Source organism: Sinohyriopsis cumingii, chromosome 4 (assembly GCF_028554795.1).
Source record: "Sinohyriopsis cumingii isolate HCF-2022 chromosome 4, ASM2855479v2, whole genome shotgun sequence".
In the NCBI taxonomy this organism is placed as follows: domain Eukaryota; kingdom Metazoa; phylum Mollusca; class Bivalvia; order Unionida; family Unionidae; genus Sinohyriopsis; species Sinohyriopsis cumingii.
The window spans coordinates 10,308,494-10,320,745 of record NC_142964.1 but is presented as its reverse complement, the minus strand read 5'-3'; the positions used below and the strand labels follow the sequence as shown (position 1 = coordinate 10,320,745).

Sequence of the window (12,252 nt, the reverse complement as noted above, 5' to 3'; positions counted from 1 at the left end):
AGGTCATTTTTGACACGATGTGATGCTCACAGTGCAAACACAAGCTCTTTTCCTTGATGACAGTTCAGCAAAACAGTGTGTACTAAACAGGCTGATGCAATTGAAAAAAGTTGTCATCCAAGCCATTTTTGAGATATTCTACTTGCCCCATACCCATGTGTTTATTGTTATGGGCGGCTAGCTCTTCTTCCTAGCTGACTATTGGTATTTCACTATCATCATACTGCACAGTAGCTATGGAAGGTGTACATGCCTGACATCAATTTCAAGAACAACACAAGCCCAAAACACCTAGCTCACAAATATATCCATATCTTTAAATAGTAAACAGTAATAGCTGAAAAAGTCGCACTAGAGCTTTAAGCTAATTTATGAAACTAGACCCTGCCACCAGAATAATAATGTGGTAAAATTCAAAGATTGGTTCTCAGTAGAATTTTGTTATTCTACACTTTTTAAAATGTATAATGCTTAATTACTTACAAATCTATCATCAATGAAAGGACAGTACCTGAATGTGATTCATTTAAATGAAATTTCACAGGTGCTTCCAGTGTCAAGCATAGAGTGTGAGTCAGCAGATTTTCAGACCGTAATTTAATCAAAACATGCTTACAAGAATAAATCTTGTTGGTGCTGATATAAAAGACTTTGAATAAAGTCCTCTAGTCAGGAAGTGGAAGAGAAATCAAAACAAACATTGGGATGAACAAAAGAAAAGGAATGCTTGTCCCAAACTGATGCTCTTTAAGTGAATAGATTTACCATAGTGCAAATGTAGCAGTGTCATGATCTGTGATAGAAATACTGCAGCATGGCTCATTATGTTTACGTTTGGCAAATACTTGCTGATGATAGTGATGATGACAATAATTTTTCAGGTTATGAAGTATATCAAATCATTGGTGTTGGGAAAGTGTTAATGGAGATACCAGCGAGTGATTTTGAGCCATTAAAATGGTGTTATATATGAGTCAGATGTACATGTTGGATGGACAAAAATAGCGAAATGAATGCTACAAAACCTTATATCCATATCAAGGTTAAGATAAACTGAATAAATAGGGATGAATAAAATTAAATTAGGAAGTAAAGATATTTATTTGAATACCTCTGTGTGCACAGGCAGACTGTGGCATTGATGGAATAAAAACCTAAATATAGCATTATGGAACAGATAAGAAATCTGGCATGGTAATCAGCAAACTACTGATTCAAGAAAGTAAGTTTATGTTAGTATTAAATCCTATTTTGGAGCAGGTATTTCTTAAAGATAATAGCTGTGACGTCTGGAAAATTGTAAATAACAACCATGAAGATCAGTTTCTCCTTAAAATACGTTCCCCGAACACATTAACATTAACGTTAGGGATATAAACCTGCTACCTCTCGAATCCAGCCCTACTAAAAGACGAAAATTCGTCTTTTCGGTCTATCTCATATAGACCAAAGGTCAATAACTCTTGCCCCTTACCTCCCCTTGCCACCGCCAGGTGTCACTGGTTTTTAAGCTTCGCTTTTACTGATCACACATACATTATACCTCCAAACAATCCAAGCCATCTTAGCGTTAAATTGGACCATCCGAAGTTAAATTTGGATTTATTGCGTTGGACAATCATTCTTCTACAGGTTGTATACATTATTTTAACAGTTTTGTTTCAAAATTGAGTGACTTTGTCACCCTTACGGATTTCGTTTACTGAAGACCATGTTACACACGCTATCGCAGAACTCGTGTTGTCAATTAAGAGTTAACGCGACACTGACTAATTTCGCTTACTCCGTTAGTAATGGTTGTGGTATTAGCGAATTAATAACATGCTGAATTGATAATTTGTGCTTTGTTTTCTTTTCTTGTGTCGTTTCAGTAGAGATGTCAACCAAATGCACAAAATGCAAAAAGTTCAAAGTAAAAGAAGACAACCATGACTCTTGTATTGTATGTACCAAGTCTACATCATCTATACCATGCAGCGTGTGTAATACTTGGACAGAGCAAATGTGGGCTGATGTAGTCCAGAAGGCAGCAAAAGGGAGGGATAGACGGAATAAGTCAAAGAAAGATAGCATTGATGTCCTCAGTATACATCAGAAGACAGCCTCCATTGCGAGCTTTGTGGGGGACATTGGGGTCCCCCCTCCACCTGAAGTTCATTGTTTGCAACCATCAGCCACAGTAACATCAGCGGCAGTGGAGGAAAATAATGTTGACAGGGTACAACAGTCCAACTTTGAACAGATGCGTCGTTTGGTCCAGGAAACGATGACGCAGCTATCGACATCAAGCCAGATATTACCCTTATTTCCCTCACTCGCTTCCACAGCTTTTTCTGACTCTTTGGGGGAATGTTCCCCCAATTTTAGGCTGCCCAGTGGGCGTAAGTCCCCCCACATGTCTGAGCATGGCCTTCAGGCCTGTAAGTCAGGACGCACGGGGTTTTTACCAGATCCATTTCTTTATACAACCTCTACATCACTGGCCATCCAGCTGTCCCAGCATGGAGACCCTATTGCTAAAACGGTCCGACCAAACATGACTTACGAGGATTTTAGTGATAAATCCATCCGTCAAGCTGTACCGCCGGCAACATACCAATACTATGGCGGAGATTTTAGTGAGAAATCTGTCCGTCCAGCCAGGCCATTGGAGCAGCCGGTACCGGTGATAGCAGGACCGTCGCCAACATTCAGACCGACCACAAGCCAGACAAACCAGCCAGCAGGGCCAGCCGTCCATATGTTCATGGCTTATCCACAAGGGAGACTTAGTGACAGTGTTAACGATGATGGAATCGCGTCATCTATGCCACCTGGTATGCTCTATCCAGAAATGCAAGCTATTACAGAACACGACTCGGCACACAGTGAGGGTGACGAAACTCCTGCAAATCAGCCGTACACAGATCCAACCATGGAACGGACTGGGTTTGGCTTCAAGGCGGCAGTGGAAGAAATTTATAGGGTGTTGGCAACTTCAGAATGCCCTCCACCTCCTACCGCCACTCAAGACTACCAAGTTAAGGCATCTGTAGATCTTGACGGGGAGGAAGAGACACCGTCCTTCCGACTCCTTCCCTAGTCGGCAAACATTAAGGAGATCAATGATCGTCTATCAGGACGAATAGGTGATCTGGGGAATGCTAAGGCGTTCTTTCAAGAAAGCCAAGTACCAGTGACGTTCTCGTGTCGCTGGTACAAAACTCATTCAGACGCCTTCAGTACGGATCTTCTGGCCCTGGACAAAAATATGGCAGCAGTTCACGTGTCTGCTCCACTGTTTTACAGAGTGGACAAAAATGTGTTCCATGCCACGTCAAAGCTAGTCCAGAACATAGTCGCTACATCTTCAATGTTAGACTTGGCTTCATTAGCCATTTTCTGACTCGCAGAAAAATCTGACAATGACCACGCTTGGGAAGCGACGGCCCGGATTGCTAGAGTTATTAACAGGGCAGCTCACCATTCCATGGCTAATGCGTTGACTGCTTCTGCCAACTTAGACCTGATATGATGAGACGCATGTCTGCGGTCCATGTCGCTCAAGCCCCATCATACTCTGGCTTTACAGATGACTCTGTTTGGGTCGCCTTTACTCTTTGGAGGAAAAATTGAAGAAGTTCGGAAGCAGGCAGCTCAGGAACTGCTCCTCCAACTCGCCGCCCAACCCTCGCAGGCGTTTAGAAAAAATCAGCCCCTGCCACAGCAGAGGGATGATTGGCGAACCAGGGACAAGGGATCCTTACAATCAAATGTGCAGTATAGATCCCAACCCAATGCCAGGAGACAACAGTCTAATCAAGCTAGGAGGCAACCATACAGATGTGGTAAGAAACAAAGTTTCTCCATCTTCAAGCCTCCTAACTCTAAAAATTGACATACCCTCTCCACCACCTGCAGACAACCTACCTGTGGGCGGCCGCCTCCTGCAATTTCAGGACCACTGGACCACCTTTTTTCCTCAGAACGATTGGGTGATCCAGGTCATTTTGGAGGGGCTTCGGATTTCATTTATCCAACCCCCTCCCCTGTCCTCCTCTCCCCTCTTCACGGACGTACCGTCCGATCAGGAGAAGGATACCTTTCTACAACAGGAGATACGGTCGCTCATAGAAAATGGGGCAGTGTAGATTGTGAAAAAAAAAAAACGCAATCGCCGGGGTTTTATTCCAGGCTGTTTCTTATCCAGAAGGCAAACGGCAAGTTGAGGCCGATCATCGAGCTGAGTCGCCTCAACCAATACATTTTACCACCGAAATTCAAGATGGAAACGGCGAGATCAATCCGTCTTTCCATCCGGCAGGACGAGTATGCAGTCAGTCTAGATATGACCGATGCATATTTTCACGTCCCTATCCACCCGCATCACGGAAATTTTTCCGATTCGCTTACCGCAACACGGTTTATCAGTTCCAGGTCCTACCCTTTGGTCTCAACATCAGCCCTTGGGCTTTTACCAAGGTTATGGATTGCATCGTCACCCTGTTCTGCTCGACTTCATCTACAGGGACGGCATTGTACTTGGACAACATCCTCAAGAAACATATGGTAAGTTCTATTCTGCTCAAAGGCAGAAACGATCTTTTAGCACTTTTAGATCATCTAGGCTTTCTCGTGAACTGGAAAAAGTTTGATCTCCGTCCATCCCAGCGTTTTGTCCATCTGGGTATGGAGTTTCTCACCGATCTGAATCTGGTACGGCTTCCTCACACTCGCGTAATCTGGATCGTTGAACTCGTCGAGTCCGTTTCCAACAGGACGTGGATTTCAGCGAGAGAATTCTTGCAACTCCTCGGATTATTCAGTACAGTGGCGGACTTGATCCCGCTTGGCCGTCTTTTTATGCGTCCCTTACAAATGACGTTACTGGCACAATGGCACTCCTTTTCAAGTCCCCTCAATCAAACAATAATGATTACGCCCAAGATACGATCATTCCTGCGTCAGTGGCACAACCCCGGTTGGCTGTCCACGGGGATTCCACTGGAGATGCCCCAAGCGGAGATAACGGTATGTACCGACGCCAGTACCTACGGTTGGGGTGCCCTCCTGTTGCCGGACTTCGCTACAGTCAGCGGCATGTGGGAGCCAGGGAAGAGGCCTCTCCACATCAACCTTTTAGAAATGAGGGCTGTCATCAATGTCTTTCATTTCTGGAAGGATCAACTCTCAGGAAAAACTGTCCTCATTATGTCAGACAACTCTGTGGTGGTGACTTACCTCCTCAAACAAGGGGGCACCAAATCACCAGACCTGCGCATTCTGATCTGGCAGTTTCTATGTTGGTGCGACAGCCTCCACATCAATGTACAAATCAGACACATTCTTGGCAGACTCAATGTCTTGGCCGACACTCTATCAAGGAAAGGTCAAGTGATTCACACAGAATGGTCACTCCATCAGTCAGTCTTTCTTCGGATTTGCACACTTTGGGGGCGTCCGATGATCGATTTTTTTGCGACAAGGTGGAATCGCAAGTTGCCCACCTTTGTCTCTCCGGTTCCAGACCCAGAGGCTTGGGCCGTGGACGCTCTGTCAATCAGCTGGGAGGGGTTGTGGGCATTCGCCTATTCTCCCACGGTTTTGGTACCGAAAATAATCCAGAGGTTAAGGGGTCAGAACTGTCGGATGATTCTGATTGCCCCTCTCAGATGAAACAAGTCCTGGGTCACCGATCTACTCGATCTAGCGATAAATCTACCCAGGAAGATTCCAACCATCCCAAATCTTCTCAAACAACCGTGGTCACAGGTGTTCCACCCCTGCCCAGATCATCTCCTTCATGCTTGGCTCTTGTCCGGGCAGCCTTGCGAGACAAACAATTTAAACCTTCGATTGTGGAGAGAATCTCAAGAGCAAGAAGGCCCTCCACTCTGAAGGCTTACGAGGGAAAGTGGCGTGTTTTCAGGGACTGGTGCCATATCAATAACATCGTCCCTTTGAGTGTCTCAATCCCTCAACTGGCCGACATTTTTCTCTGGCTTTTCGAGGAGAAACAGTTGGCCCCAATTACTATCAAAGGCTACCGCTCCATGATCTCAGACACATTCTGCCATCATGGTAGATGTGATATTGGGCATAACAAAGATCTATCAGATCTTTTAGCCAATTTTGATTTCAATCGACCAAAATCCCTCACCCTGTTTCCAAAATGGAATCTGTCCTGGGTTTTAACATGGCTCAATTCAGACAAATTTGAACCTTTAGCCCACACTTCGTTAAAGCTACTATCATACAAAACATGTTTCTTGATAGCCTTAGCTTCCATTGGCAATCAAAGAATCGTCATTCACTCGCTCTCTTCCATAGACAAGTCAAGAGCAGCAGCCATGCAAGATCCTGTTCGGGCACTCAAGCACTATTTAAAACGCACAGAGGCGTGTCAGGACACACGTAAGCGCCTCTTTCTTCCGGTCAAAGCTGGTAAACGAGATATCACCCCTCAAGCCCTGGCTTCATGGCTGAAGTGGGTTATACGCTTAGCGTACTCTGAGGTCTCACAAGATCAGAGTCGCCTCATGAAGATTACGGCTCATGAGATTAGAGCAATCTTGGCGAGCCTGGCATTCGAACGCAATGTTTCAATCCGAGATATAATAGAAGCTGTTGGCTGGCATGCAGAGTCAACCTTCGCCAGTTTTTATCTCAGAGATTTGGCTTCGCAGAGGCAAACCTTGAATCTGGTAGGTCCGGTGTCGGCAGCCCAGATGACCACCAGACCCATTTAAAACAATCAGCACAGCCTATCAGCTTCGCTGGATTCGCCAGTGAAATTTCATAGGTAAGAAGATTTCAATAACTATCTTCTTAACCGTATATAGGGGTCACATATCACGGGACCCTAGGCTGTGTTGCTGATGAAATTAGGAGAACAACTTATCGTTCAAATGGGGAATCCAGCCATCATTCCCTAGAAGGTTCCCGGGGTGGAGGTAGGATGCTCAGCATTCCCTCCTCCTATTACTTATTCTCCTAACGTTAATGTGATCGGGGAATGTATTTGATGGAGAAAGCATATTTTTAGTAAATTGTTTCTCCCAGAATACTTACCTGATCACATTACTTAAAAACCCTCCCAATCACCCCTCTATGTGAGCATCCTCATATAATATATATCGCTCAGCTTAAAAAAACTAGTGACACCTGGTGATGGCAAGGGGAGGTAAGGGGCAAGAGTTATTGCCCTTTGGTCTATATTTTCGTCTTTTAGTAGGGCTGGATTTGAGAGGTAGCAGGCTTATATCCCTAACGTTAATGTTAATGTGATCTGGTAAGTATTCTCGGAGAAACACAATTTACTAAAAATTAGCTTTCCCAAAATCTTTAAGCTGACAAAGCTAGCTTTGCATATGCCCCTTCAGAAGGATGCACAGAAAAATATTCATACACAGACAAGGAACATATGCTCAGGAATAATTAACAGATTAATGTTTATACAATGATAGGTGACATCTTTCAGAGATGTTGATTTTAGTAGATCTCAAAGAAAGTGGAGCAGGAAGAAAATGAGACAGATATTGAAGTGTTAGGTAAATATTGAACTATGGACATTTCCTCCCCCCTGCTTTTCTACTCCCACCTTATTGTGGTGACAAAGGTGGAGGTCCCCTTCAGATAAAATCCTGGCAGCATCTCTCCTTAAATTGCACACCGGAAACAAATTTGGAATTTTTTTTATGCAGAGATATTTAGCCATTGAATGAATGTGCCAATTGAATAAATAAAATTAGCACAGAATCATTGAGGGGGCAGATTTCAAACTGCTCAAGTTTATCACATTGTGTAAAATTTTTAAAACTTATAGACTAGGACTTGTCTGGATGTTGTCAATAGTTTTCCTTCTGGGTGTTGTCAGTAGTTTACTTTTTCACTAACAAATGCAAGTACCTGTGGCTGTAATAGTCTTTTGTGTCTGCAGGAGGTACAATGTGATAGATTTTGTTGGTATGCATCCTCATTCACATGCGCCAGATTTGTTGTAGATGAAATTTTCTTTGCATGAGGAAATTGCATTATTTCTTCTGTTTTGAAGATAACATCATAATGTCTTTCAAGTTTACATAAGACACAAAATTGGCAAAACAAGGGCCTAATGGCTAAAGTGAGTTAAATGGAGCAATCATTAAATGGCATAAAATGTAGAATAAAACTTGCTGATATCAAACAAGTAGTCTGTTTGAAAAGTATTGGTATTACCTTTTCATTGAGGAGAATTGCATATATATAAGATAACTATATCTCTATCTGTAATCTGCATACAACCGGCATGTCAACATACATAAAAGGGCACCTTCTACCTTCCAAAGCTGGAAAGACCTTCAACTTCATAAATGTATCAATATGTAGTGTATTGCAAGCTGTGTATTGCAAATCATATTGATGCACAGCACAGGTGTATCATTTCACCCCTACTACGCAGGTGTCAGAACAGCTTTTTGTTTGTTTGAAGAAATCTGTCAAGTTGCACGCTGGGAAAATTTAAGTATATATGTTAGAAATTATATAGCAAATAACAATCTTTCCAAGTGCAACATGTCTTTGAGAGATCATTGTTTTTCAAGGAACGGTCAAAGAGGAAACAAACTTGGTAAATTGGGGTCCAAGGTAGCCAAGTACACTGTCTGTGTAGGTTGAGTCTTGGGCTCAGCCATTGTGGGTATTTGCGAAAGCTTGCCAGTAGCTTCTCTTTGGTTGGTGGTTTTTACTGGGGCTTTCCCATGTTCTTCTTCCACCAGTTATACTGGCCACCCATGTATAGCCTATTGCACTGAAAATGACAAAAAACCTAAATAAAAAAATTCAAATCCATTTTTTAAGGCAGATGACAGAAATAAATAACAATTACAAACAAAAAAATGTAAGGAAGATATTTATTTACATACTATTATTAACAAGGAGTGAAGAGGACAGTGTAATTACTCAGTGTAACTGTGTGACAAATAAGAAACCCATATCATCAGTTTACAACAACAGTCCGAGCCAGACCACAAAAAGAGCAGCAAACCACTGGCCCAAGTATTATACATGCTTAGAACCAAATAAACAGAATTAAAGAATCCATTAGATTCCAGTCTGCATGCTTGGAACCAAATAAACAGAATTAAAGAATCATTTAGATTCCAATTTGCATGCTTAGAACCAGACAAACAGAATTAAAGAATCCATTAGATTCCAAAAGGATCTGATGAACCTATAGCCCAGTTTGATAACATTATTTACCTCCCTTAAAGAGTAACTGCAGAGTTATCATTCTTGCAATGAGCATACATTAGTCACTTCCAGTGAGCATTGTAAGAATGGATTTAAACAAAGGAAGAAGTGATCCATCAAATATAAACGTTAGCAATGCTAAATTTCTCGACCTGAGGTGATTTTTAAGAGACCTAGGTTTACTTGTGTCAGGTACTAAGAATGAACTAATTGAGTGAGTGAAAGGTGCACAAGAAATATGGAAAACACCATTGCAAGTGTTGAGGAATTGTGATGAAAATTTCACAGTAGAACGTAAGCTTGAACAACTGGTGCCGCTGTTAGGAGAAAACGTCCAGATTTGTTGGAGCTCAAGTCCGGGTGGTCAGATGACATGACATCAATTCCTTGTGTTACAAACAATGACCTTTACAACTACCTTGTTCTAAATAATAGCAGGACATTTGACAATGAGCCACTTGGCACAGAAAGGCAGTTAAAAGCTAAAGTGTTTTATGGTGACAGTCATTTACAATCAGTGAAATTCCACGAGATAGAAAGGATGCTGCCTCACTGTTATGCGAAAGCTCTTGTGATGCCATCAATTCCAGCTCAGAAAGAGAATAAAAAGGACTATGTTGTGTGGGCCTGTCTGTCCAAAATAGCTGATCAAGCTCATGCCGCTGGTTGTGATTGTGAGGCAGGGTAAGTAGTATTACATATGTAGTCATTTCTGGTAACATTTGTACAAATATTTCATTATATCTATTAATAGACATTTCTTTGTCTTTATTTTTTTTATGTCAATCTGTTGCATGCTTGTTCTAATTTACATTTTAAAAGATGATGTACAATGAAATTGAAATAGACATTGATTGATTTTAGTATAGAATACCATTTTGTAAAACAACTTTTCTTGATAACCAATCGAGTTACCAAATCAATTATTTCCCTTTATTTCATTTGTCACAGCTTGTATGGTGTACTGCATTATATATATATATATATATATATATATATATATATATATATATATATATATATATATATATATATATATATATATATATATATATATATATATATATATATGTATAGACACACACACACACACATGTAGGTGTAATGATTTATAAATAAAAGAAAATTTATTACAAATAGAAACATGTGCCTGAGAGAAGGTTTTAATGGAACAAGTACCATGTGCTATGAACATGGAGGACATTACTGTCTTGGTTCATTGTAATTCTAGGAGTGCCTCATGCAAATGTTGCTCTGTTTCCTTTATTCATTATCAGTCATTCTTTTTTTCCAGTGATGGAGAAGTCTGAAACCATGTAGCAGCCTTACTCTATGGACCAGTTGACATGACAGAAAAGAAGAAAGACGGACTTGATGCTTCAACCTCAAAAGAGTGCCTCTGGAACAAGCCACGAGCCAGAAAGTCCAACACAAGCAAAAGACCTGATATTCAAGAAGAAAAAAATTCTGTGGATCCATCAAAGGAATAGGCTTTCAAACTTCTGATGCACAAATACAGAACATACAAAATAAACTGAAACCTGTAAATATCCAGACCTTAAGTGATGATCTTCAAAAGTGTAATCCACATGCAGGATCTTTATTTGCTCATTCTGAAATGCTTGAAAGATTTAAAATACCAATTCATAGAGACTTGCCACAAGTACAAATCGGGTTACCAAAATCAGAGTTCATGCACCATGATGGTGTTAACTTAAAAAGTTATGAACCAACAGCTGCATTTCAAAGTTACCTTGAAAAATGTCATGTAAGTGCAGATGATTGCAAAGCTATTGAGTTGAGAACAAGAAAACATTCCAAGTGCACAGAATGGAATGTTGCTAGAAGTGGTTGATTAACTTTGTCAAATTTTGGGATGATTTGTAAAAAGCTACCCAACACTCCACCCAATTCCATCTTAAAGATAGTCATGGGATACACGAATTTCACATGTGATAGTGTGAAATGGGGCAGCAGTCATGAAGCAGCTGCAAATAGGTTTTATATCATAGACTCACTCTCAAAGCACCCAGGAATATCCGTAAAAGACTTTTGATTTATAATCAATCCCAAATTTCCCAGATGGACTAGTTCATTGTTCTCATTGTGAAGATTCAAATGGAATTGTAGAAATTAAGTGCCCTTATAAATATAGGACAATGTCAGCAATATTGGCAGCAAAATGCAGGGACTTCTTTTGTACTGAGTGTGATGGACAGTTACTATTAAAACGAAGTCATTCAGATTATAATCTAGTGCAGGGACAATTTGCAATTTCACAATACAAATGGTGTCACTTTCATGTGTGGACCTTAGAAGGATGTTCAGTAGAACGTATTTTTTTAATTAATTTTGGGTAAGTATGGTCACCAAGTTGAATGAGTTTTACCTCCATGCAATTGTCCCTGAAATTTTTACTAGACATTTTAAACATGTGAAAGATTTAAAACCATTAGGTGATGCATAATTCAGTATTGTCAAAACAATCAATGTCTGTGTTCAAGTTGGATACTTTTAAAAGAAATGAAAAAAGGAATTGAAATAGTAGTTTCAGATTTTATATGCTGTTCAATTTATGTTCCCTTAAATTGTGATTTCTAGAATATATTTATGTGTGCATTGTATTAAAAACCATTAAGAACAATGACCTGTTGAGAGATGTGGTTACTATCAAGTTGCATGAACAGTACTACTTCAGTACATTTTTTTGAGTCAATTTAAAGAGGCATATTTATAATGCTACATTTTATGTACAAATTAAATCATAGTTATGTGCATATCTTTACTAATTTTTCATGATTACTTCCACAATAACCTGACATAAAGTTTATACCAGTATTGATATAGTTTATGTAAGCATCCATTTATAAAAAATTTATACAATCTGGAAATTTTATCTTGATTTGGAGTTTTGTGCTCAGGATATTGATAATTATTACCCATGGTTGTGGCATAGAAAGCATGCAACTTGTTTTGCTTCCCCCCCCCCCCTTTAAATAGGGATGTATGCCATGTGTTCCTGTGTGTCAATCTATCCACAGA

The 12,252-nt window shown here is 40.5% G+C and overlaps 1 protein-coding gene and 1 pseudogene across 2 annotated transcripts in view; both read left to right on the top strand.

The window, feature by feature from the left end:
• LOC149800611 (solute carrier family 12 member 2-like) overlaps positions 1–12,252 on the top strand; it is a 202,134-nt gene that overhangs the window by 81,576 nt on the left and 108,306 nt on the right. The gene's annotated exons all lie outside the window — the stretch shown is intronic.
• On the top strand, positions 8,112–11,370 carry LOC149800613 (uncharacterized; annotated as a pseudogene). The gene is made up of 2 exons (XR_016420413.1): positions 8,112–9,894; positions 10,505–11,370. The product of XR_016420413.1 is annotated as an uncharacterized LOC149800613 (transcript).